The 25,075-nt window shown below is 45.1% G+C and overlaps 1 long non-coding RNA gene across 1 annotated transcript in view; it reads left to right on the top strand.

The window, feature by feature from the left end:
• The first annotated feature begins 4,626 nt into the window (after window positions 1-4,626).
• LOC106734753 (uncharacterized) overlaps window positions 4,627-25,075 on the top strand; it is a 22,847-nt gene continuing 2,398 nt past the window's right edge. The window contains exons 1-3 of the long non-coding RNA XR_001370302.2: window positions 4,627-4,644; window positions 12,550-12,552; window positions 22,954-22,961. This is a non-coding gene — a long non-coding RNA (uncharacterized LOC106734753). The remainder of the gene's footprint in view (window positions 4,645-12,549; window positions 12,553-22,953; window positions 22,962-25,075) is intronic.

Raw genomic sequence — 25,075 nt, 5'->3', positions numbered from 1 at the left:
TGGGGAGCAGTGGGGGTAAAGGGAAAAGTGGAAAATGAGATTTTCTGTTTTAAAGGCTTCATGTACTTGGAAGATCTTTATCACAGAAACTTTCATTGCAGACATATTTCTGTAGTATTAACTAAACCAACAACAACAGTAATATCTAATGGCTTACTAGTTCTTATGTGCTAGGCACTATCTACCCTTGTGTGTGTGGGGGGGGTTCTTCAGAAAGTTCATGGAAAATACATAATATGAAAAAAACATACATAGCATACATAGATTTAAAATTTTTTTACACCAAAATAAACTTTAATTCTTTTTTTCTTTTTTTTAGATTTTTGCCTTTTTTCTATAGGGCATGCACACTCACTGGAGAGAAACAGAGAACACTGACAGGGAAAGTGAGGGGATGGCTACTGCAATGCTCTCTCCTCCATTTTCCTCTCGGGATTTTGGGCACTCACATACGTGTGTGTGCCCAGAGTGATTTTTTTTTTTGGAGAGGTTTTTGCTATAGGGCATGTGAGCTCACCAGACAGACAGAGGAGACAGAAAGCGAGAAATCATCCTCCGGGGGGATGGCCACGCCACAATCACTTCTCCTTCGTTCTCCTCTCGGGATCTTGGGCACGCACGCACACGCGCCCGGCGTGAGTTTTAAGCCACCGGGTCCGGGACATGAACCGCGGTCGACTACATGGGAGTCCAGCGACATAGCCATTACGCTAACTGCTGGTCCCCCCAGGGTGATTTTTCAAGCCGCCAGGCCGTGGATTCAAACTGTGGTCAGCCATGTGTGAGTCCAATACTTTAATAACCACCACACCACCTGTTGACCTCCCTCTCTGCAAAACTTTTTTTCTTTTAGAGGTTTTTGCTTTAGGGTGTGTCTGCTTGCCAGGGTGGGAGAGAGAAAGAGAGAGAGAGAAGGAAAGTGAGAAGTCATCCCCAGGGGAAGACCCAGTTCTGGTGCTTCTCTCTCTCTCTTTCTCTCTCACGGAAGAAAGAAATAAGCTTACAAAACGAGTAAAAAAGAAAAGACAGAGTAACCTGAAAGTCAAGGAATCGGTGAGAATCACTTCCTTTTATGTGCCGTCTGCATGCGTGTCTGTATGTAAAAATACAAATTACATATGTAACTCTGCATGCATATCGTTTGTATTATATATCATACAATATATATGATATACATTGATTCAGACCAAACGCCAAATCAGTAATCCTTATTGTTTTTGTCACTTTTTACGTTTGTAAACTGGGTTTAAATGGTCTGCAGATGTTTCAGGAAAACGCTGGGACAGGGATCTCAGATTTGATTCGAAAGACCAGAAGTCAAATTCCTGTTGCCTATTGGGTTGTCTGGAAAGTCATGAGGCATTTTGCACAGAAAAACATAGAAATAGACACTACAACTTTCCCGACACCCTAGTAGCTTATGCACTTTGGGAGTTAAAAATCTGTCCATCATCTGCGTGTGTACTGCACTTGCAAATGTTGTTCTCTCACCCATCCATCTCAGCTAACCTCATGAAGGATGCTAGCAGGGGGTGACAAGAACCATGTCTGTGGGACTGTGGCCATTTCACATAGAAAGGGTACCCCCACCGATGGCTTACAGGCCTGGGTGGTTTATTTTATGGACACAGCTTGTGTTTCATAATTACGGAGTACTTAGAAGGTGCTAGAACTTATCCTTCCTTCCTTTCTTTCTCCCTCTCGCTCTCTCTCTCTCTTTCTTTCTTTCTTTTTGCGATTGGGTGTGTGAGCTTGTAAGAGAGAGAGAGAGAGAGAGAGAGAGAGAGAGATAAGGTAAAGGAAAGTGAGAAATCACCCCTCCCGGGGGAATGGCCATGCCACAGTCCCTTCTCCTTCATTGTCCTCTCGGCTTTTTGGGCACATGCACATGTGCCTGGCATGAGTTTCAAGCCACCTGGTCTGAGCCTTGAACCCCAGTCAGCCATGTGGGAGTCCAGCGCCCCAACCACCATGCCACTTGCTGGGCCCAATTTTTCTCTTTTTTAAATTTGCCAGAAGGCGTATGTACTCATGAGAGAGCGGGGGTGGGAGGGTGGGGTGAAGGCGAGGAAGCACTCCTTGTGGGGAATGCTCATACCACAATCTGTTTTCCATCTCCTCCTCCTTTTGAGGTTTTGGGCATGCATGCACACGTGCCCAGTGTGTTTCTCAAGCTTCTGGGTCTGGGACTCAAACTGTGTGGTCAGTCATGTGAGATTTTAGACGCCTTCACCACTATGCTATGGTGGCCCTATTATTTTAAATGAAGGAAAATAATATAGAAAATGAAAATAAATTTGCATCATTAACAAAATCCTTTAGTTCTCAAATAGAAACAATTCAAAATTCAGTTTATTTTATAATCTTTAGCTAATGAGTTGTTTAAGATGTAAGCTTCAGTATGGAGAATTTATTATTTTTTTAAAGGGAAATACAACCAGTAAAGTTTAGTTTGGCATGACTTTCTGATCTGACATTTTTTTTAGAGTTTTTTTGCCTGAGGGTGCGTGCACTCACCAAAGAGAAAGAGAAAGAGAGAGAGAGAGAGAGAGAGAGAGAGAGAGAGAGAGGCACTATGAAAGGGAAAGTGAGAAATCACACAGAGGGGACAGCCATGCCGCAATCCCTTTTCCTGGTATCTTGGGTCTTGGGTATGCATGCATATGTGCTAGGTCTGAGTCTCAAGCCACCGGGTCTGTGTCTTGAACCACCGTTGGCCATGTGAGAATCCAGGGACATAAGCACTATACCACCTGCAGCCCTCCCCCCTCATGACTTTATACACTGAGCTATTAGCCATAAAAATAAAATCTTGGTTCAACATGGTGGACTCGAACTGTGGTCAGCCATGTGAGACTCCAGCACCCTTCACTACCACACCACGTGCTGACCACTGTCTTGTAACTTCTTTTTTTTTTTGGAGAGGTTTTTCGCTATAGGGCGTGTGCGCTCGCCAGAGAGACAGAGAGAGACATAGAGACAGTAAGCGAGAAATCACCCCCCAAGGGGGATGGTCATGCTGCAATCCCTTCTCCTCTGTCTTCCTCTCGGGATCTTGAGCACGCACGCACACGCGCCCAGTGTGAGTTTTAAGCCACCGGGTCTGGAACGCGAACCGCAGTCGACTACGTGGGAGTCCAGCGACATAGCCATTACGCTAACTGCTGGTTCCCTGTCTTGTAATTTCTTAATGGCCATAATATTACCAGTCTTTCCCATCATCATGCCTACTTTAAATATTTGTAAAGCAACTGAAAAATTTTCAATACAGAGTACTATGGAACAGAGAATATTTGTTTTATAATTATTCATACCAGTATCCATTTTCTGTTAAGAAAATAAGGTAGAATGCACTGAGTATTACGTATAGGAACATGGTGATTTGAATATTCTGTTCGTTTAAGTTGTCATATCAATGTTGGAAACAGCGTTCAGGACCCGTCCCTGTCAGGAGTGTCGGCCTGACCCAACGCTGCCGTCGGTTAGAGTTGAGACTTCAACCTCGGTTCTCTTTCTCCAAGCACCACCCACCAGCCAAGCCTTATGACATTTTGTTCATTTTTCTGACCTGATCTTGGACACACCAAATCTTGATTTAATAAACAGTTGAGCCCTTTGAGAAATAGATTGCTACCTTGCTTTGATTAGTGACCGCAACTGAACATATCCCAAGTTTCCTGTACGTGTTATCCACGGTTTCCATGAATGGACGGAACTGTGGGCCTACACGGGATCTTAGAGATTATCCAGTTCAATCTCCTTAGCTTTCAGATGGAGAAAATGAGAAAGTCACGTGAGTGTGTGGGGCCACAGTAAGTCAGCAGCTCTGAGCGTCTCTCCAGATGGCCTGGCCTCCTATTACTGTGTCCTCTCCAGGGCGGTGGACATTTCCAAGGAGACAGTCAGGTGTTCAAACAAGGACCCAAACATCACTGAGACCTATTGACTCTTGTTCCAGTTGCCTTATGGGTGCTTGGGGCATCGACGAGGCATAAATATTTGCCAAAGAATCATGAATCAGCTCAGCTGGGAATAAACTTTGATATGCAAATGACAGAGGTAGCTATAAACATGAAAAAAAAGTTGCCTTTTCTTTCCTTCGTTTAAAAAACGAAGCGGTAAAACACATGGGGTCAGGCAAGCCGTTTAAGAACGTGGCACTCCCCACAGCAGTGAGCTGCTGTGGGAATATTACGTTGGCACTGAGCTTTGATAATCTCCGTGAAGGATAATGGCAAGAGAGAAGAAGGTTGCTTGTCGACAGTAACCTACAGACGCATGAAAACTCGGGCTGTGTCCTGAGAGTTTTAGGTAATCCAGTCTCATAATTTGATTTGAGAAGAGCTACTCCAGGCTACTGTGTAATTACAGAAGCATTCACTGCTGGCTCCTGTTCCCCTCATCACGTTCTACTTCATTGCCCTTTATACTAAAGCCCCTGTTGATGAGAGGGCGGAAACAGTAAGTACAAATAAAGCAATTAGCAGGTGGGGAATGCTACCACTGTTTAAGGATAACATCCAATCTTTATTGGTACTTATTAAGTAGAAGTCTAGAGCTTAGAGACAAAGGAAAATATGGCAAGCCACAGAAATGAGAAAGAGTATGGGAACAAAAAGAGGATAAGGGAAAAATTATACCAAAGTATCTATTTTATGCTTCACAAATTGAACCTCAAAGGCTAGTGTTTAAAATAATATCAAACCTCCAGTTTATTTACAGTACAGCGAGTTACATATGCAAATACATTTTGTTTTCTTTTCAGGTTTTCTTCTTTCTTCTGGCCTCCTCTTTTATGATGTGAATGAACTTGAAAAGTATGTTCAGTAGTTACTGGGTTCCAGGGAGTCCTGAGTTTGGCTGGTTGTTCATCCCACCAGCAGGGGGAGTTAAGATAATTAGCGAGCCTTGGCAGGTCCTGACATTTAAGGCCAGACTCATAGACACTGTTGGTAGAACTGAAAATGCCCATTGCAGATAAGGAATATAATGGACAAAAGGAGGAAACTGAGAGGATTCAAGTGTTCTTGAAATCCTAGACCAGGGTAGTGAAGGTGGTCAAGAACATCGGGCACAGCCTGTCCCCCTTCACCTGCAGAGTAACCTGCACACTGGTTCTAGGCTTAAATGATCTGAAACCGGGGTGCCGGACAGCCACCCACTCAGTGCTGTAAGGCTCACTCCTCGGAGGGTGGCGTTCTCCTCCTTCCTCCGTGTGTCTGAGTACCAACGTGGGGTACAGAGGAGCGCTTTTGTCCTTGAGCGTGTTATTAATGAAAGCTCTGCTGGCCACGTCAGCTACCCACGCAGGACAGAGCGTCCGATCTGAACGACAGGTTTCTAGAGTGTCAAGGTAAAAGAAAGGTTTGCAATTTTGCAGAAAAATCAATATGCTTTTCTCTGCATTCGAGAGTGGTGGGAGAGTACTGTAGACGGGACATTTACCGAATCCCAGAAAGACAGTTTTAACAGTGGAGGTCACTTGTGTGGTAGGAAAACAATTAGTATTGTAAAATGAAATCTTTGCTCTCCGTCCTCGGAAAACTATAGTTTCAAGGCATACTTTTAGTCCTCACTGCGGATTTTACACATACTTGTTTTCCATTCTCTCATCACCTAGCAGCCACTTGAGGCAGATCTAGAGGATCAAAAGTGACATCGTGGGCCATGATGCCAAGGAAAATGTTTATTTCACCCTTCCATAGAAACCACGACAATGGGGGACCAGCAGATGGCGTAACGGCTATGTCACTAGACTCCCATGTAGTTGACCACGGTTCCAGTCCTCGACCTGGTGGTTTAAACTCACGCTGGGTTTATGTGCCTGCGTGCCCAAGATCCCGAGAGGAGAATGGGGGAGAAGGGATTGCTGAGTGGCCATCCCCCCTGGGGGGTGATTTCTCGCTTTCTGTCTCTCCGTCTCTCTCTTTCTGGTGAGCGCATGCACCCTATAGCAAAAAGCTTTCAAAAAAGAAAAGAAAAGAAAAGAAACCATGACACTGGACAGGGACGGACGTGACCTCAGTTGCACTAAAGGCTTAAAGATGAGTGTGACCAGGCCTTTCCCAGCATCATTCGAAGGAGGTGACTCGGGAAGGCAAAGGAGGGGAGGAGAGCTTCCAGAAGGGCTCTGCACTTGCTACTGACCCCTCGCTACCTCTGCTAGTGCCAGTAAACAGGCAGATGAGAGCCACAGCTTTTCTTTGGAAAAGGGCACAGTCTGTACGTGAAACGAGCTTATTTTAGATCAACTTGCTCATGAGCTTTCCTTACAGTAGCTCAGCCCTGGGCGTCCCGAGGTGTCAGGGTTCCCGGATGGCAGCGACTTAGCCCTAGTTACGTAAGCGTGTAGCCCTCCCACGCGTGCTTCCTCTCCTCACACCCTCGCAGGCATGGTCCCCGAATGCCCTCCGGCCTGGATCTGCTGCAGGGCTTTCTAGTGTCGAAGGCATTTAGTGGCCAGGAGCTCACTTGATTCTTCCCAGTACCCTTGAGCACTTGGCTAGTGAGACAACACGACTTCGCAGCCTTGCGACCCACTCAGATTGGTGCCGTTTGGAGCAATGCCCAGTGCCGAGGTCAGTACAAATTGGGAGTGCTCATTGGTGACCTGTTTAAAGGTGAGCATGCGCAAGCCCTGAGGTGCAAGGTTTATGAGTTTGTAGCTATCCTGGGCAACACAGCAGCATCCTGTCTGAGAAAAAGAGCCAGGCGTGGTGGTGCATGCCTGCAGGCCTCGCTGGGAGGCTGAGGCAGGAAGGTCACAACGTGGTGAGACTGTTTCTAAAAAAGATGCAATGGGGCCGGCAGGTGGCATGGCGGTTAAGGTGCTGGACTCCCACATGGCCAACTACAGTTCGAGTCCTGGACCTGGCAGCTTGCTTTCTCACTTTCTCTCTCTCTCTCTCTCTCTGGTCAAATTAAAAATAATAATAATAAATAAGGTTAAATAAATAATATTTTAAAAAAAGGTATAGTGCAAGAAAATGGAAATTGCCTCAGTAATTATTCATCTCCTGGGGATTATTAGTACTTCTTGGAATTATTAATAGTACTTTGTAACATGACAGAGCAAAGATTCGTATGTCCTCTTGCGTTTGGGAATCCGAGTTTCAGCAATGCGGCAAGTGGCAGAGCAGGATGTAGAGTGACTCATCTCCCGCCCTCCTCCTGCACCGCCAAGTTCTTCCTGTTGCATCAGGTTCAAGCAGAAGTAATCGCCGAGCCAGGATGGTCATGGCTGGAAAGGACGCATGACCCTGAAGTTTGAGCCTAACAGCAGGGCTTCAAAAGCAGCCCGAGGCACTGTCCCTCTTCTCGAACACCTCATTCTCCTAAAGGAGTAAGAACTTGGCTGTCAATTCAGGGGGGCTGCCAGGAAGTGTTCTGTTAGGGCGAACCCAGAGGGCACTCTTTCTACTGCCCGACTCACCTCCGATAGTCCAGACTCCTAGTCGATTTTCCTCGACATCGGGAAATGTAACTCACAATTGATCGTTGCAGTTTGTGTCTGAGTAAAGAACTTTCCCAGAGCACGCCCACTGACAGTCCGAGGGATGGAACCATTGGCCACTGTAAAGTTTATATTACGTATTTCTTCCACAAACGAGACACAGGGCTTCCTCGACAAAATCCCCAGGCTCTGGCCGCCCCAGCCTGCACCAGCCCCGGGTCGTGGCATGTATGTGCCCGGCTTACTCGAGGCGGCTAAGAGCCCCGGCCTTTCCACACGCAGCCTTGCCTAGCCTGGAACGTTGTCATGACACCCTCATCTGGTCCTAACTTGACTTTTAAAGCGAGTGTTTGTCTGCAGTCTTCGTAAAAGTCTGGAGCAGTTAAAAAGGCAAGCGACTTACAGACTTGTAATGAAGGAAAACATCCTTTTAATTTGGTTGGCGATATCAGCACAGTACCCACAGATACCCACAGCCTCCCTGTTCAGAGGCCCTCCTTGTGACAAGGGCCCACCTGCATGCCCTCGCGCTTTCTTCCCTGCCCGCGGATAGAGGCTGAGGCCACTTTGGGTCTTGCCTGGAGAAAGCTAAGCGATTATCTCCTGCCAGGTCATCAGTAGTGGACTATAGGGGCCATAAGGCGACGTGGTGGTGAAGGTGCCGGACGCCCACATGGCTGACGATAGGTCGAGTCCCGGACCTGACAATTTGCTTTCTCACTCCACAACCCCACCCTTTCCCCAGGAGAGTACCTGTACCGAACCAACAAATAATAATAATGATGATAAATAAAACTTAGTAAATCGTTCTTTAAAGAAAAACTAGTGGCCCGTACGTGGCGATTGATGCTTCTGTGTTGCCGGGAGCTACTGCACCTGATGCCGCGGCAAACTCCTGCAGGAGACGCTGGCTGCCCTATTCTGAGGCGTCCTGGGAGGTGCTGGCAAGTTGCTCTGGTCGTCCTTGTTGTGGGTGGGCTCCCAACGGCACAGATTTGACGTTTACCAGGGAGAATAAAGAGCCTGTTTTCAGTTCCCACGAACGATGCTCTCGGCTGGTAAACTTGGTTTGATAGCACAGAGTGGAAGTTGTGAGGCGCTCGATTTACGCCGAGCATCGGAGACGAGCAGGCCCGAGGGGCCGCAACAGCACCTCCCTGCACCCTCTGACGCAGCCAGTTCCTGCCAGCTGTTCAGGCCTGCTTCTGACTAAGCAAGTTCTTTCAGATCCTGTTTTCAAGGCAGTTTCTGATAGTGGATGGAGGATCCCTCTTCCGCTGCTCGTTCACGTGTCTGTACAGTCATTGGCCTCTGCGAGACTCCAGGTTGGAGGTCTCCAAATTAGCCTCGCCAGCCTTTCTGAACCAGATGCGATGTACACACCCCAACTGGCTTGTAAAAGCAGTACATCTAATCACATAATGCCTCTATAATGTGGTTTTTTAAATTAAGTGACCCACAGGATATTAATCCGGTGGTAACAACTCCCAAGGGGTGCAGCACTGGCAAACACTTCAAGAGCGGCTCGGACTCCTAGGGAATGTGATGTTCATTTCATCTGAACATATGGAATACGGACAGGCCATGGGCGCGTCAGCGCTCCGTACCAGCTGCATTGTTCACAAACCTGCCATAAATAAGGGCCTCTCAGAGAGAACCCGACGAGCACATGTGCATTGAATTACAAAGTTTAAATATTCCAGAATATTCCGCACTCCCCCACCCACATTCCCACTCCTGCCAGGGCCCCCTTGTTACTCGAGCTGTTATGGCATTTTCCACTGGGTGACCCATCTCCGCTTTGTTGTTGTTGATTGAGTTATTTGGTTCATCCTGCGGCCTAAAAAAAAAAAAGGAGAAATAAGTCTGTAAGCTATAAAATGCATCTTCTTTCTTCCTTTGTCTGTGTATTACAGTTTGGCTTGGCACTAGAACCCCGCCCCAAACCTCCCACCAAGACGATGCCGTGTCTCTATGTGCTCGTGCATGTTCAGCTCTACCTCTTTTGAAACGCTGCCCAAAACCCAGCAATGTTTACATAAGTCAAAGGGGAGTTTCACTTTTATGCTGCAATTTCTGCGTGGAGCAGAGAGTTCTCCTGGCCATACCTTGTACTTTGTTCAGAGGTGAACTTTTATTTCTTTTATTTTTCTTACGTGACGGTTTGATCCAGTTTTGACAACAGGTTTTTTTTTGTTTTTTGTTTTTTTTTTTAGGAGATTATACACCTGGAATTAACTTTTTCTGCCAAGAATTACAGTGCACCTGGAAGAACTAAATCATTTTTATCTATGTTTTAGAAGGGTTTTGTCGTGAGGTTGCATGTCTTGAACTTGACTTGTCTCTCGGGGAGAAGCTCAACGACTGGAGCTGGGTAGGGACTGGCATGTGCTGGTGTTGCGGAGTAAATATATCCAGGGTGTGCCCGCTTTGCAGCAGCCAGATACCCACTGCCCGGACACCACCTCTCTGACGATCTCGCTTCTTGAATGACTGCTTACTGCATAACATACGGAAATGTGAGCACGGCTCCCAGCAGGTCGTTGGCCACGTTTACAGCAGTTCTAACACTAATCCCCATTAATGTTTGATAGCGTTCCCAACGGGTTTAAGTGGATGTCAGACACCATATCTGTTGCGTAATGTGTGGAGCATGAGATACACCCAAAGAAGGAGAATGACGAAGAGGGATTTCCAAGGATTTATTTCCTGAAGACATGTTTGCTAACTAAGTGTCTTGAAAATGTGAAATACGTTCTGAGAGTATGCATGCCATGAAAATGTAACATCGATTCATTTTAGAACTCACGCGAGGAGTTTGTTCTAATTCCCGTCGATATCATTCAGGTTAGCTAGCTCTTACATTGTCGGTCCGTTGCGAAACTGTTGATAAGGTTTCATGAGATTTGGAACGATGAGTCAGAAAAGGTTTTACAAACTCATGCCCAAACAGCAGAAAGACAATAGTGAGTGCATGTTAGAAGTTATTTCAGTTTTTCCTTTGGTGGTGATGGGGAGTATGGAAAATTTAGAGCGAAAAAAATGCCTTTAAACATTGCTATCAACATCGGATCTGTTTTCTGTCGTGCAACTCGAATATGCTTTCATTTTCTTGACATAAAGTCACATTGATAGAACAACAAATGCTTTTTATCCTTAGGCATCCTTGCCCTGCGATGTTTGGTTACACCTGAAGTTTGCCAAACTGGTTCTGCTTATTCTTGTCAAAGGATAATTTCTCCTCTGGGTTGTCTCTGATACACCGTCAGCATTTTAAAGGCCAAAAGTTACCATAGTGACAAATTACATGAGTATAAACATTTATTCTGTTTAGACAAAAATGCTGTAAGATTAAGGCAAGGATTAGAAAAATCATGGATAAACCATCACATATTTTAATGGATTATTGTTTTTAGGGAACATAAAAATGATATCATGAAAATTGTAAAGGATGTTTAGTTAAAAAAAAAAGAGTACACATGAACAAAATATAGATACGTTAAAAGATACCTGTTACAAAATATAAATAATAGAATTTTACAAGTTACCATTTTCTGTCACTGTGGTTTAATTTTACATGGATGTGACTAAATTCTGCCCCAGGTATAGATAAACTCATTATGTCCTCCAAGTAGTTCGGATTTCCTGATAACCAGCAGTCAAACCAAGGGACAAGCAGAATTAGTAGCCAAGTCTAATAAACGACTGGGAAAATTGTATCTGCCTCATCCCAGTTCCCACACACTCTGGTTACATCATTACTTAGCCTGTACATCTGCAGGCCAATTGGACTCCAGACCTCGAGTCAGGTGACCAAAACATCAAAATGTGGCTGAAACTTTACCCTAAAGATGGGGTTTCAGCAGGGGCCTCAGGATAGCTGACTCTTCTGTGGCCGCTGTGCAATTTTCGTATTTTATTTCACCTTTGCTTTCAGGCTTAGCTTTTAGTCCCGCAGATTGATGGCCAAAGCAAACTCGTTGATGTGGGTTTTTCGGTGCAGGTGCATGGGCAAAACGATTTCCTGTGCCATATTCTACACTCAGTTATGTAATAGCCTAAAAAAAATCGCGAAGTTGGTTTTCTCGGCAGAGAGAATTCTAACCCTCTCTTGTCCCTTTTATCTTTTTGTTTGTTTGTTTGTTCTTGAATAGCGTTTGGGGCTTCTTTGTTGTTGAAAATCGTCTTTACTGCCCAAATGCATAAACCTCAAAAGCAAGAGAGCCAGGTCCACGAGACGCAGCTGCACGATGGAGCTGCACTGCCGTGCTCCTCTTAAAGGAGAGTGTGCGGCTCTCACCTTGTCGAGGTTTCTCAGCAGCACGGCACCGCAACAACCACTTGCTTTCTGCAGATGGAGAAAGGCATTTTTCACATGCGCAGGAAGCAACAAGAGCCGGGGCTTAGGGGACAGACAGGTGAGTGAGTTGCCTAGCAAGAAACGAACCGAATCATCCTAAAAGTGGCTGTCACACATACAGAGCCCAAGGCTCGACACCTCTGCACAGGAGCCCATTTTCACATCCAGGGTGCCATTGCTCTTGACTGCTACCACAGAGGCTGGGACCATTTCTGGCTGAGGATTTGTTCTAAAGACTTCTTGAAGTAAAATCCACTGTATTTGTTGGAAGCTCCTTGATAAATTGTTATCAGCTATTCATTTCTTTTTTTCTTTTTGGAGAGGTTTTCGCTATAGGGCACGTGCGCTCGCCAGTCACATAAGAGACAGAGAGACAGAAAGCGAGAAATCACCCCCACCCCCCAGGGGGGGCGGCCACGCCGCAATCCCTTCTCCTCCATTCTCCTCTCGGGATCTTGGGCATGCACGCACACGCGCCCGGTGTGAGTTTAAGCCACTGGGTCTGGGATGTGAACCGTGGTTGACTACATGGGAGTCCAGTGCCATAGCCATTACGCCAACTGCTGGTCCCATCAGCTATTCAAAGGGGCCTTCAGGAAGGAGAATAATGCACCGAAGAAGGGGAGACTAAGGCAAACATTAGTTTTGTTGAAACCAATCCGAACCAGATGGCCTTTGTTCCTGACCGAAGGATTACATGGAAAATACACGCCATGCTTTATAGCACAGACATCAGTGCGTGTTAGCAAGGACGCTGCGTGGTAGGAGCGCGGAGGTTGGGAGGTGATGACGAGGGTGACGATGCTCACTCCAGGCTGCTGTCGGAGGTGCTCGGCTCCACTCCCAACCCTTACACCCGTCTCCGAAGCAGTTACTGCAATCCTCCTTCACAGAAGGAGAGGCTGAGAGGCAGAAATGTTAAATGGTTGGTTCAAGACCACGCAACTCTTGTGCAGCGGTCCACGAGATAGGGTCAACCTACAGATGACTTACTCTGGGCCTTTGGGGCCAGCAGATGATGTAGCAGTTACATCACTGGACTCCCACACGGCTGACCATGGTTTGAGTCCCAGACCTGGTGGCTTTAAATAATGCCAGGAATGTGTGTGTGTGTGCCCAAGACCCCAGGAGGAGAATGGAGAAGGGATTGTGGCATGGCCATCTCTCCAGGAGGTGATTTCTCACCTCCTGTCTCACTGTCTCTGTCTCTGTCTCTCTCTCTCTCTGACTGGCACACATGCCCTATGGGAAAAACCTCTTAGAAAAAAAACCCCCAAAACCAAGAAAACCCCCCCAAAGTTGGGACCTCTGTTCTGTATTGCTCTCCCACATTGTCTAGAGATTATATAGAGATATGAAGGGACTTCAGAACATTTCCGGTTTCATTGAAAATGGAGGTAAGATATGAACTTATTGTACTGCAAACGTTTTTGAGATCCATACATAATTGTTTCATCGTATGCATTTTCTGTGAACTTTTGAAGCCCTCCCCTGCCTCGCCCCCATGTAATTCTTTGTCCTCAAGGAGTTTTTAGTCTTGCAGTGGGGTGGGTAAAGCAGATGAAGAAACCATTGAAATGACCTATGTAAAAACATTGACAGGATCAAGAATTTGAGGGAAGTCCGTGTCTCAGGAAAGAAATGATTCGAGCCGGACTGTTGCCATGGAACCCTACGCCTACGACCGTGGAGTTGGGAGAAGCGGGGGCGGTTGATGAATTTTCAGGTATCTTTTTCTCCCGTGGGAAATCCCTTGGAAATAACCAATTCCTGGTTTATTCTGCCAAACCACCACTGAACTGCTGTGTAAGAGGGGCACACGCCTGTCCCCACGGGTGTCTGCCGAATAAAGTAACTAGGTGCTCGCATATTTTCCAGTACAAGGGCTTCATTATTAATTCATGGTCCAGATCCTCGGTACATGCTGTTACTAATATCAGGTTTCAGCAGAGAATAATGGACAGGGGCACCGGCCTGAATGTGTTAACATTTTCCAAACAATGTTGGCAGTGCTAAATTCTATTTCTGGCTTAATTGGGGTCTTTACATAAACAAGAGGAGGGCTCTGTAGCGCTGGGGAGGCGGAATCGGCCCCGGCTTAGCAGCAGACAAGGTAGAGTCAGCGTGATGCAGAACTCAGCCGGTTCATGCAGGTAGGGCTTCCCCCCAGGTCTCAGCGTATTCCAGGCCAGGCCAGAAACGAGCGGTCTCTCCCCGGAGTTAGGATCCCAGCAGAAAGCCTGGATCAGCTCCTCTCCGAAACTTCAGCCCATCTGGAAAACAGGAGAACCTGCTCTGGGGAAGTCCCGTTCCAGCAGCCTCCAGAGCAGGGGCGACTCATCCATTCGCCACAGTAAGCAGCTGCCGAGGATACCCACAAGGCCTTTAATGGTTTTGTTTTTTGGAGAGGTTTTCGCTATAAAGCACATGCGCTTGCCAGACAGACAGAGAGAGACAGAGAGACAAAAAGTGAGAAATCACTCCCCTTGGGGGATGGCCACGCTACAATCCCGTCTCCATTCTCCTCTCGGAATCTTGGGCATGCACGCACACGTGCCAGGCGTCAGTTTAAGCCACCGGGTCCGGGACTCCAACCATAGTCGGCTACATGGGAAGAATTATTTTATTTCATTTCATTTATTATCATCATTACTGTTTGTTTTTAATTTAACCAGAGAGAGACAGAGAGACAAGAGAGTGAGAAAGCAAAGCTGCCAGGGCTGAGACTCAAACCATGGCTGGCCATGTGGGAGTCCAGCACCTTTCACCACCACGCCACCTGCTGGCCCTGAAGTACATCTTTTAAAATCACCTCTGTCAGAAGGGGTGATGACAAAATACCTGGGGTCCACTAAAGCCATCGTGGCCTTGTGTCTGAGAAGCCACTTACAAATGGCACTGACTAGGAGCTGCCAAGCTAGTTAAGTGACTCTACTAAACAACTTGTCTTCCTTACTATTGTTTCTTCACTGTAGGTTTGATAATGAGACTTTGAGGAACACACACGCACACACACACACACGCACACACGCACACAGATGGGTTAACAAGAGCATTAAGCTCATGTTCCCATTAGGTTCTCGGAAGTGCCCTGCCTGCCACAGAGCTAGCGTTCAACCATTAGTTGCTTTGAACTGAAATGAATTTAAAGAAAAGCACAGGAACGCATTTAGTCAGTAAGAGTAACAGAGCTGTTACTGAGGCCCAGCCCTGTGCCCGCCACTTGCTGGGTGCTGGAGGAGTGTGGCGGGAAATCATACAAACATTCGCCTTGAACAAGAGCTTCGGAGAAGGGCAATAGGAGGGAATACAAAAATGGCATTGGAAGGGGAAGGGTGTTGGTAAAAATGAGGTAGGATACATCCCCTATTTCTGATTTTCATCTTAAAAAAAGTGTCACCCTCCTAATCAAGAGAGACTTTCATCTGTGACGTCCAGGTGCGACCTAAAGCAGTCATAAATGCGTGGTGTGGCGATGCAGTGTCATATGTGCTAGCTAATATCCTTGAGCTATGAAAAAGCATTGCTGTTCAATGACTTCCAGTGACATAAGGACGGGTGATTAGCCACTCAAGCATGACGATGTGGGGAAGCCTTTGTGAATGGTAAAGCTACAGTTGGGTGATCTCCTCCTTGCTGTTGGGCCTGCCAGGGTTCACGTTCAATCTTGAGACTCAAACGAGAGAAGAGTGGTATTAATGGGGACTCTTTCAGTCACCTGTTTTTATTTTTTGTTTTGTTTTAAAGTGGTTTTTGCCTTAGGACATGTGCACTCACCAGAGAGAGAGACAGAGACAGACCCAGTGAGAGGGAAAGTGAGAAATCACCCATTGGGGGGAACGACCACATCACAATCCCTTCTCCTCCATTCTCTTCATGGGGTCTTGGGCATGCACACCCATGCACCTGGCGTGAGTTTCAAGCCAACGAGTCCAGGACTTGAATCATGCTTGGCCATGTGGGAACCCAATAATATAACCACTACACCATCTGCTGGTCCTGGTCACTTGATTTTCAGTGAGCACCATGCTCTATTTATTTAGCTCCTCATGATGAGACGTCAGGCAACGTCTAGATCTTCCCTGGTCCTTTCCCATAACAGCTATTAGGAGCCCCACTGAGTGTCAGGCTCCATGTACAGAGAAAAAGCAGACAACCCCCTGCCCGCACTGGGGTCCACATCCCCACTGGGCAGGGGTAGAGACTTTAAACCGTGGACAGGATGATGGCAGGTATCCATGGGCCCCATTGCAGCGGGTCTCTCTTACTTTGGCTCTTTGGTAACAGTGATGTAGCTTTTCTCGGCCTGTGGCCTTATATCGGCCGAGGAATCCTGCCTTTCCTACCTTGAAAGAGGGCTTAGACCCAAGCTTGACCAATTGGAATCTCTTCACTGGAGTTTTGTGGCTTGGAGTTGGTTCTACGAGCACGTGACCAGATACTGGAAAGGTCACCATTGAGATCTATCTCATCATCGTGAACAGCCAGAGTGGGCAGGACCTGTGCGTGAAGGGCAACTCAGGCTTGAGAATGCCATCGAGAGGGCTGAGTTATCAACTAGACGGACCCTAAATTCTCTTCACCTGGCGCATCCTTTCTGGAAATCAATGGGGATCATTAAAGAAAGATTGAAACATGGACAAATGGTGATTGGATTAGCTTGATGTGTCAGAAAGACCTTGAGAGTTGCACAGATTTGGGTCTCAAATCAAGCTTTGTCGCTCGTATGTGCTGATCAAGCAGTTTCCTTGCGTCTAGAATTAGAATTTCCGCGTGACACCAAGGTCACAAGGTTATTGGGGGGTTTGGAGCTAGAGGAGCCCATGCAGTGCACATGCCCACAGATCTCAGCTCTTTTCCCTTTCCAGCCTCTACTTTCCCTGCCCAATCCTCATCCCACGCTGTCTTCATACTTAGTGTGTAGCCAGGTTGGCTGTACATGTTAACATACTGTGCAACATGGGCAATAACCACTGCAGGGAAAGGCGGAAAATAGCATTGGAAAGTCTGCCGTGAGTCTCCAGCGATCTCCGTGTCTCTTCAGATAGTGCAGGTCTGGAGTGAGACACGGAGCGGAAGTTCGACAACTGGCTGGACCTGTGGCTCGTAGCGCTGCCTGGCACGAGCAGTTCTATTTCAGCACATCTGTGATTGCCAGATCACCAGCATTTGCAGAATGGAGGATTAATTTTACTGTGCATTGGCTCAGCAATTCTGGTGACATAATATTGCACTGTGAAGGAGGATTACTCACCAGTTTCTGCATGCTACATTTTTAGAAACTAACTCCACTTAACGATAAGTGTTGGCTCTAACAACTTCCCCCTGTTCTCCACTCCCACTCTCCAATCACCCAACCAACAAACAACCCTTCATGTGAAAACCAGCTCTCTTGGGACCAGATGGATACAAGTTTTCTTCGGGATAAGACTGGCTACACCCGCACAGTAAAGGTTTTATTACACTTCTTCATTTATTACAAACAGATGTGTCATGTTTATCATATGGCTCCTAGCACTTTTTTTTTCCTCCCCTCTGGTTTTATGGAAAGCAATTTTTGTAGGGTAAAATAAGATAGCATTTGTGAGTCATTTCTGAAGGAAAAGAAATAGAAAAACGATATAGTCTGCAAGCCAGACAGGGAGCATGGCGACACCCTGGGGCAAATGAAGAAGAGACCTTGTTCCTATTCCTGCCGCACACCCACTCAGGGCTGTGGTGTGTCTCCTTTTCATCTGCAGGACAGGGGCTCTGAGGTGGGCTGTTAGCAAGGGCTAGTCCGGAGAGCCGAGCCGCCGGCCCACCCGCGTCTCCCTACCTGCTGCCGAAAGCCTTCCTTGCTCGGGAGCACTCGGAGAGGCTTTCTCACACAGCCTTCTTCCTTCCCCGGGCAGCACATCTTAAGAGCGTTTTCTTCCTTTCTCTGTAGCCTCTGCTTTGCCCATGCTTTTGCCATTTCTGCCTGGCAGTGGTTATCCAGCTGCTGGCCCCTGTGTCTCCTGGTTGTCTCTGTTGAGTGTCTATGGCGTGAGTAGGCCATCGTGGACGACGTGAAGATGAAGCGTCTGTGTGTTGTCGAGTGCTTGCTGTATACTAGGCACTGCGTTATTTTTCAGGGCGTGTTACATTTAGTTTTCATAATAGCCACACGAGAGAGGAATTTGGACAGACTTGCCTTTAAACCTGGGTCTACCATTTATTTGTAGAAGTACGTAAGCTTGTAAGTAGGTAGAATCCATATTTATGGCTGTATTGTGTGTGTACACACACACACACACACACATACACAACACTGCTTTAAAGTCAGGGAGGATTTTTTTAAAAGAATTATTTGTTTATTTTTTGAAATTAGTAGTGTTTAAATTCACCAGAGAGAGAGACATAGAGAGAAAGAGAGGGAGAGTGAGAAAGCAAGCTGCTGGGTCTAGGATTCGAACTGCAGTCGACCGTGCAGGAGTCCAGCGAGTCAGGGAAGTTTTTTTTTTTCTTCTTTTAAAAATTATTTACAAAAGTATGATATCAATTTATTTTTGTGTGTTTGAAGCTCTGATAACCAAACTGGATATGTGCCATATTTATTTTTAACAGCACGGAGTGCAAAGAACGTGATAGAAAGAACCCACACCGCTCTAATTTGGCCTATGCAAGTAGCAGGCAGTGAAATATAATGGCCCACTATTCGGCTATGATTGACAGTCAAACCTTAGAGCAGTCTGCACTCTGATCAGATAGCAGGTTTTCTCCCATAACCTCGCAGTCCAAATCTCTCTGCCCTTTAATGTGAAATTACCTGCCCTTTGACCCTCTGGAGAGACCTAGACCCATGTCTTCTAAAAGCCTTCCTCGGCCGTCCATTGATGTGTGCAGTGAACGGCCGATTGTCTATTCCGCAGCCATGGCAGGCACACAGAAATTCCTCACTCATTTCAGCAAAACTTAGCCTAATGGGGACTACAATCAAAGTAACGGGGGTGCTCTAGAAGCTTGCCTGGAGACCTGGATTTGGAACCTTTTGAAGTTTTGGTAAAATAAGCGATGCTTTCCTTGTCTGTGTTCTCTTCCCTTCCGAAGGGGGAGTGAGGAAGGAACGGAAATTGAAAGCAGAGCTAAAGCATCTCTTCCCACAACCTTTCCTTCTCTCTTTTGCTGGGGCGGAAAGTGACGTGGGGCTGCTGGGCTGCATCAGGGGGTATGCTCGTCAGGTCCTCATCACCTGTGCAGTTCCAAGTGGCAGAGGAAAGTGCAGCCGAAAACATCCTGAAGGATGCTCTCCCAGGGCAGCCAGGGTCCTTTTCATCTTCACCTGAAGGCAACCCTCGCCCAATTTAATGCATCATTTAGCTCACCATTAGTGAAAAAAGCCTCCCCAGGGTGGCTCACGATGACCCTAGGGCTTCGCAAAACAGACTGAGAAAGAGGGTTACCAGTCCTCAGTTCCCTGTTTAGAACCCCTTCTTAAGGTGAGCTGCAAATGCAGACATGGGGCCAAGTGAGGAGGTTGAGGAGTGCAGGCTTTGAACGACAGATGTGCTTTCTCTAAAGCTGCTGGGTCCCACCACCCAGGAGATAGGAGAGCTTTGGATACGGCGTAGAGGGAAGGAAGGAAAGAAGGAAGGGGGGGGCAGAGGAGAAGAAAGAGGAAGGATGGAAAAAGGAAGGAAGGGGGAGGAAAGTTATTGCCCACCATATCAAAACTTTTGGACATTATTTTAGCTAATATTTACAACGCCACGTATATTTTTATTATCACATCTCAGTTTTATAGAAGAGCAAATAGATCTTCCCAGGGATTGAGTAACTTCTGCAAAGATGCTCAAAGGGTAGAATCAGGATTTGAATCTTGAGCATCTGTCCCAGCCTTCTCCTTTCTTCTTCCCTGTTAGGGGGCTTTGTGGCTCCCTGCAGGACCCCCAAGTAAAACGAGGCCAGAGTTCAGTGGTCACCACCCAGGAGATAGGAGAGCTTTGGATACGGCGTAGAGGGAAGGAAGGAAAGAAGGAAGGGGGGGGGGCAGAGGAGAAGAAAGAGGAAGGATGGAAAAAGGAAGGAAGGGGGAGGAAAGTTATTGCCCACCATATCAAAACTTTTGGACATTATTTTAGCTAATATTTACAACGCCACGTATATTTTTATTATCACATCTCAGTTTTATAGAAGAGCAAATAGATCTTCCCAGGGATTGAGTAACTTCTGCAAAGATGCTCAAAGGGTAGAATCAGGATTTGAATCTTGAGCATCTGTCCCAGCCTTCTCCTTTCTTCTTCCCTGTTAGGGGGCTTTGTGGCTCCCTGCAGGACCCCCAAGTAAAACGAGGCCAGAGTTCAGTCTTGGAGTGGCATCATGTTCTCCCAGATGGTAGCTCAAGGCATCGCCAGGTCACTGGGGCGCCCCCACAGGACTGTTCAGGGGGAGCGGACAGGTGCAGGGCGGCTGTCTGGGGTGGGGCTGCTGCACCTAGGTGTCCCTGTTGTGGTGACACCTGCCAGTACCGGTCCCATTGCTAATGTCTTCATTCTTAATAAATCAAATTAAAAACACCAAAACTGGAATACAGAAAAGAACAACAAACAAAGCCACCCTTGGATGGAAGACGTCCTGTTCCTCACTCTGTTAAACTGTACCTTCTATACCAGTCTTCTACAGATATGTGCTTTGAGATGATTTTAATTTCGAGATTTAATACGATGGTTCTGTGCACTAGTCATGTTTTATCTTGCTTAGAGTAAATCACTGTGGAATCTCATGCAGTCATTTCACTGGTCTACCATGATTTGGAAGACTTGTGTCTCTTTTCAACCGATAATCCTGTTTAATATCTGTGTGATTCACTACAAGATGCAGTGTAATGTTGCTTGCCAAGATTGTGTGGAATATATGTGTGCCAAGATAGTTCTTGCCTCCTGTTACACAGCTTTGAACACCACAGTTGGACATTCTTTTGTGGTTGTCATTTACTCAAAATATTGACAGAGTAGGTGATCTTCTAAAGGGAGAAGATAGTTTCAAAGTACGTAAAAGACACTTCCTGAGAAATTCGACATGGCTGGGTTTGCTAGAGCAATGGCATTTTTTGATATCGTGGTGAACACCTCTTTCTTACTAAAACTTCTGTGATCATTGTTGAAATTTTAATCTTTTATCATCTAACTAATAGTTCAAGGATTTTCAGTGATTCAACCTTGGTCCAATGTATAAGTTGTATTTTCTCGGGCCAGCAGCATGTCTACTCTCAGTCCCGAGTGTCTGATCTGTAAAAAGGGATAATAGTACCTACTAAGAGAGAGTTTGCTTAGGGAGGTAAGGATTATGCCAAGTCCACTGAGTAGTACGTGTACCTGATTTACGACCGGTGCTCAGGAGATGAAGTTTACTCTGATTCGTTCTCGAGAGCAGTGTTTGTTTTTCAGGGCTGTGGCCAGCTGGGATTGGGTGATATTATTCTGAATGAAAAACTCTCATGCCCACCAAAGAAACCAAGCATAATGTACAAATATATTTTTAACATGAGCATGTTTGGAAATGGAAATCAGCCAGCATCCTAATCCAGTAATTCTAACAGAACTGGCAATACATGAAGATAGTTAAAGGGCCAGCGAGATCGTATAGTGGTTAAGGTGGCTGGATCCCACATGGCTGACTTTGTGATTTAAGTCTCAGACCTGGAGGTTTGAGAAACATGACGTGCTTGTGTGTGCACGTACACCCAAAATCTCAAGAAGAGAATGGAGGAGAAGAGATTGCAGTGTGCTCTCCCTGCTGGAGGGTAATTACTCACTTTCCCTCTCTCTTTCTCTTTTTCTCTCTCTCCAGCAAGTGCACATGCCCTATTGGAAAAAAAAAAAAGCAAAACAACTAAAACAGAAAAGGTTATATTAAATATTTATATGCTGATAAGCCCTTCTATGCACTGCAGATATTATGATAGACATCAGAATTGGTAGTAAGGTATGTTCCATGTTTACATTAGTAATAAGCTATGATTAATTCAAGTAAGTAGACCAAGAATATACAGTGTAATTTTCTAATTTATCACTAAAAGAATGTGTGTATATCATTCATGTTTAAAGCACTCTCATGCTAAAACCTAATGCTAAATACAATGTGGGGAAATATATTGGTTTTTACCAGACAAAGCTATAGAGCATAAAAAGTATTTCATCAGGAAAATTATTTTTATCTTAAAAGAGAAACTAAAGAGCTATATCAAAACAACACATTATAACCCATTAGAGGTTTGTTGTATCTGAAATTTATCTAAGTCTTTTCAGGTGTATTCTGTTTTCTGTTCCTACTATGTCTTTGGATAATGAATTCTCTGAGCAATTGCGTGGTGAATTAGATAAAACACAGGTTTTATACTCAAATGTGTTCTCTAGTAACTAAGACTTCTTGAATGTACTTGCTTCTTCTGTAAAAATGGTTGGAGGCTACCCTGGTGATACCCTGTCGTGGAAAGTTTGTCAAATGAGATCATGGTGTTAAAGGGTTCTGTGAACAGAGAACCATACAGTTACAAAAATGGACTTAATTGTCTTCTTCCTGAGCAAAACAAACCTCTTCTTCATGGCGTCTTAATGGTTGTGCCTAAGATACTAGACTTGGGTGAGTGAATATATGTCGAAGGCTTCATATGTGAGAATTTCTTTAATGGAAATAATGAAAATGAAGCAGCTAAAAGGGTTAATGGCTTTATTTTGTTCCAGCTTTTCTGTTATTGCTTATATTTAAAAACATGGGATTTGGCTTCAGCTGCTCTGAGAACGAAGACCATTCTCAGCTGCCACACCAGAGATGTTCCTGAAGTGATGCATATTATTTGAAGGGCCCCAGAGGAGCCTGGAGCGAACTCCCCACATTACATAACCTCCCAGCCTTCATCACATCAGGGTAGAACCCAGCCTCCTTGGAAAGAAAAAGAGGAGCCTGCAGGTTGATAAATGGTGGGGAAATCGAAAAGAACGGCTTCGTGCACAACGTCTGTAGTGCTGTATAGAACGTGACCAAGGATATTGCACTAGGCTCCCCCGTCCAGATGAGCTCGGTGTACGCTCTCTTCCCATTGGCGCTGGTGCTCGGGCCAGTGGGTTTCTTGTTGAAATCTGAAATTTCTTGGGGGAAAAAAACCCCCACAGGTTCAGAGGTGACCAGGTGGTGCCTGTTCAGTATCTCAGGCTGAGAGAGATGAGTGAATCCTTGAATGAAATGACATTGATCTTGTTTCAAACTCAGCTGCTTTGACTCAGCAAAGTCTCAACAGTTGAGAATCAGGACATCAGCAGCCTGGTGAATAAGCCCTAAGAGTTCACCAACTACAGAAACAAAGTGCCTGATGATGTCAAAGACCGATTTGTGATGTTTTAAGAATGTAATAAAAACTCCTTTGGAAAAAAGAAAAAGGAACATAGCAAAAAGGAGCAGCTTGTGTTGTTCTCAACATAACGAAGCACTTTACCTACTTTACCTTCATTTCTTCTGGATAAATAAATTACTCTTGATTGAATTACCTTCCACTTTTAAAGAACTTAACCCTTGAGTGGATCTGCTTCTTTTAGAGTTTATTTAGTAATTTCCTTCATGATGGTACATAATTTAAGAGTGGAGTACTGACCAGGCTGGGATGGTCATTTATACCATGTGTGCATGTAGTTCCCCAATAGTGAACTGTTCCACACTGGGAATCATGAGAGACAGCCCTCAATTACTGGCTTTAAATCATTTTTATTTCAGATTCTCCCTCGATTTCCATTTGTAAGTATGACCAATTGTAAATCTGGCTTCAAATTCTTTTGCTTTAATATTGATTATTATCAATAGATATGTTTTGCCAATGAAGACCTGAATAATCAAAAACAGAAATATGTCATTGGAGAGCGAGACAGAAGCAAGGCTTTTGTAGAAATAGGTGGGAATTCACAGTTTTAAAAGGAAGCCGAAGTACTTACTTAGATGGCAATGTCATAGTTAAATACAGACCCAGGCACCGATTTCCCTTCTTTTTAAAAAAATTTTTTTTATAGTTAATTGACTTAAAAAATTATATATATATGTGTGTGTATATATATATATATACACACACATATATATATATATTTTTTTTTTTTCTTTTAAGGATTTGCAATAGGGTGTGTACACTCGTGGGACAGAGACAGAGATGGACAGAGACAATGATAGGGAAAGTGAGAGATCACCCCCTGGGGGGATGGCCATGCTGCAATCTCTTCTCCATTCTCCTCTGAGGATCTTGGGCACGCGCGCACATGCAACCACTGTGATTTTCAAGCCACCAGGCCCAGAACTATTAGAATCACAGCTGGCCATGTGAGAGTCCAGCACCTTAACCACCACACCACCTGCTGGACCCTCACTTTCTTAAAATGTTTTTCTTAGACTTGACTGATAAACACTGTATTCATGCTTAGAAAAAGTTTTGTATGCTGTAAAGATGTAAAGTGAAAATGTAAATTTTAAAAAAGTAATAAAATACAAATTTTAAAAGCACTGTAATATTTTAAAGCCAATTTTCTCAAGAAAAAAAATGATCATGCTTTATAAAAGGAAATATTTCTTCCATTAGCCTTATTTCTTTAATAATTTTCTAGCCAAGAAGAAAGCAACAAATACCTACTCATGCTCAACTAATCTTAAATAACTTCTTGACAATTCATCTGTTTTGAAATGCCAAATTCATTTTCGGAATGTTGCCTCTCTGCCATTTCTTTTTTCACTTTGTTGGATTTATGACTTCAAAAGAAATATGTCTTGCAGAATTACTCTTAATATCATGTGGATTGAGATCAATAGTAAAACAAAATATTACATGGTGTCAATTGAAACATTTCATCACATTTAAGCTTACAGATTCAATTTGGGAGGTTATGAAACACGAACGCTTCCCATGGGGACAATGAGTGGTAATTACTGAAGATGCCTGTAAGTTAAATGTTATTAGCGGGTAGCCCCTCTGCTTTCTGAAGACATTGTGGTTGGCTCTTCCCTCTCCAGTACGGTCCATGTTATCAGGTCCAAGAAGAAATGAGTTGGTATCAAGAGAATTTGAGCTGGAAAAACTTACAGTGTGCAAACAATGAAATGATAACTTTTATCAGATAATGCTAGTAAAAATTCATACTTATGGGCCAGGAGGTGGCGTGGTGGTTATGGCATTAGATTCCCACATGGCTGACTGTGGTTCGAGTCCCTGACCTAGCAGCTTGCATTCTCGCTTTCCCTCTCTTTTTCTGGTCAAATTGAAAAAAAAAAAA

The sequence above is a fragment of the Tupaia chinensis genome, unplaced genomic scaffold (genome assembly GCF_000334495.1).
Source record: "Tupaia chinensis unplaced genomic scaffold, TupChi_1.0 Scaffold000212_1, whole genome shotgun sequence".
Taxonomy (NCBI): domain Eukaryota; kingdom Metazoa; phylum Chordata; class Mammalia; order Scandentia; family Tupaiidae; genus Tupaia; species Tupaia belangeri.
Note: the sequence above shows the minus strand (reverse complement) of the source record. Positions and strands in the feature narration are given on the sequence as shown.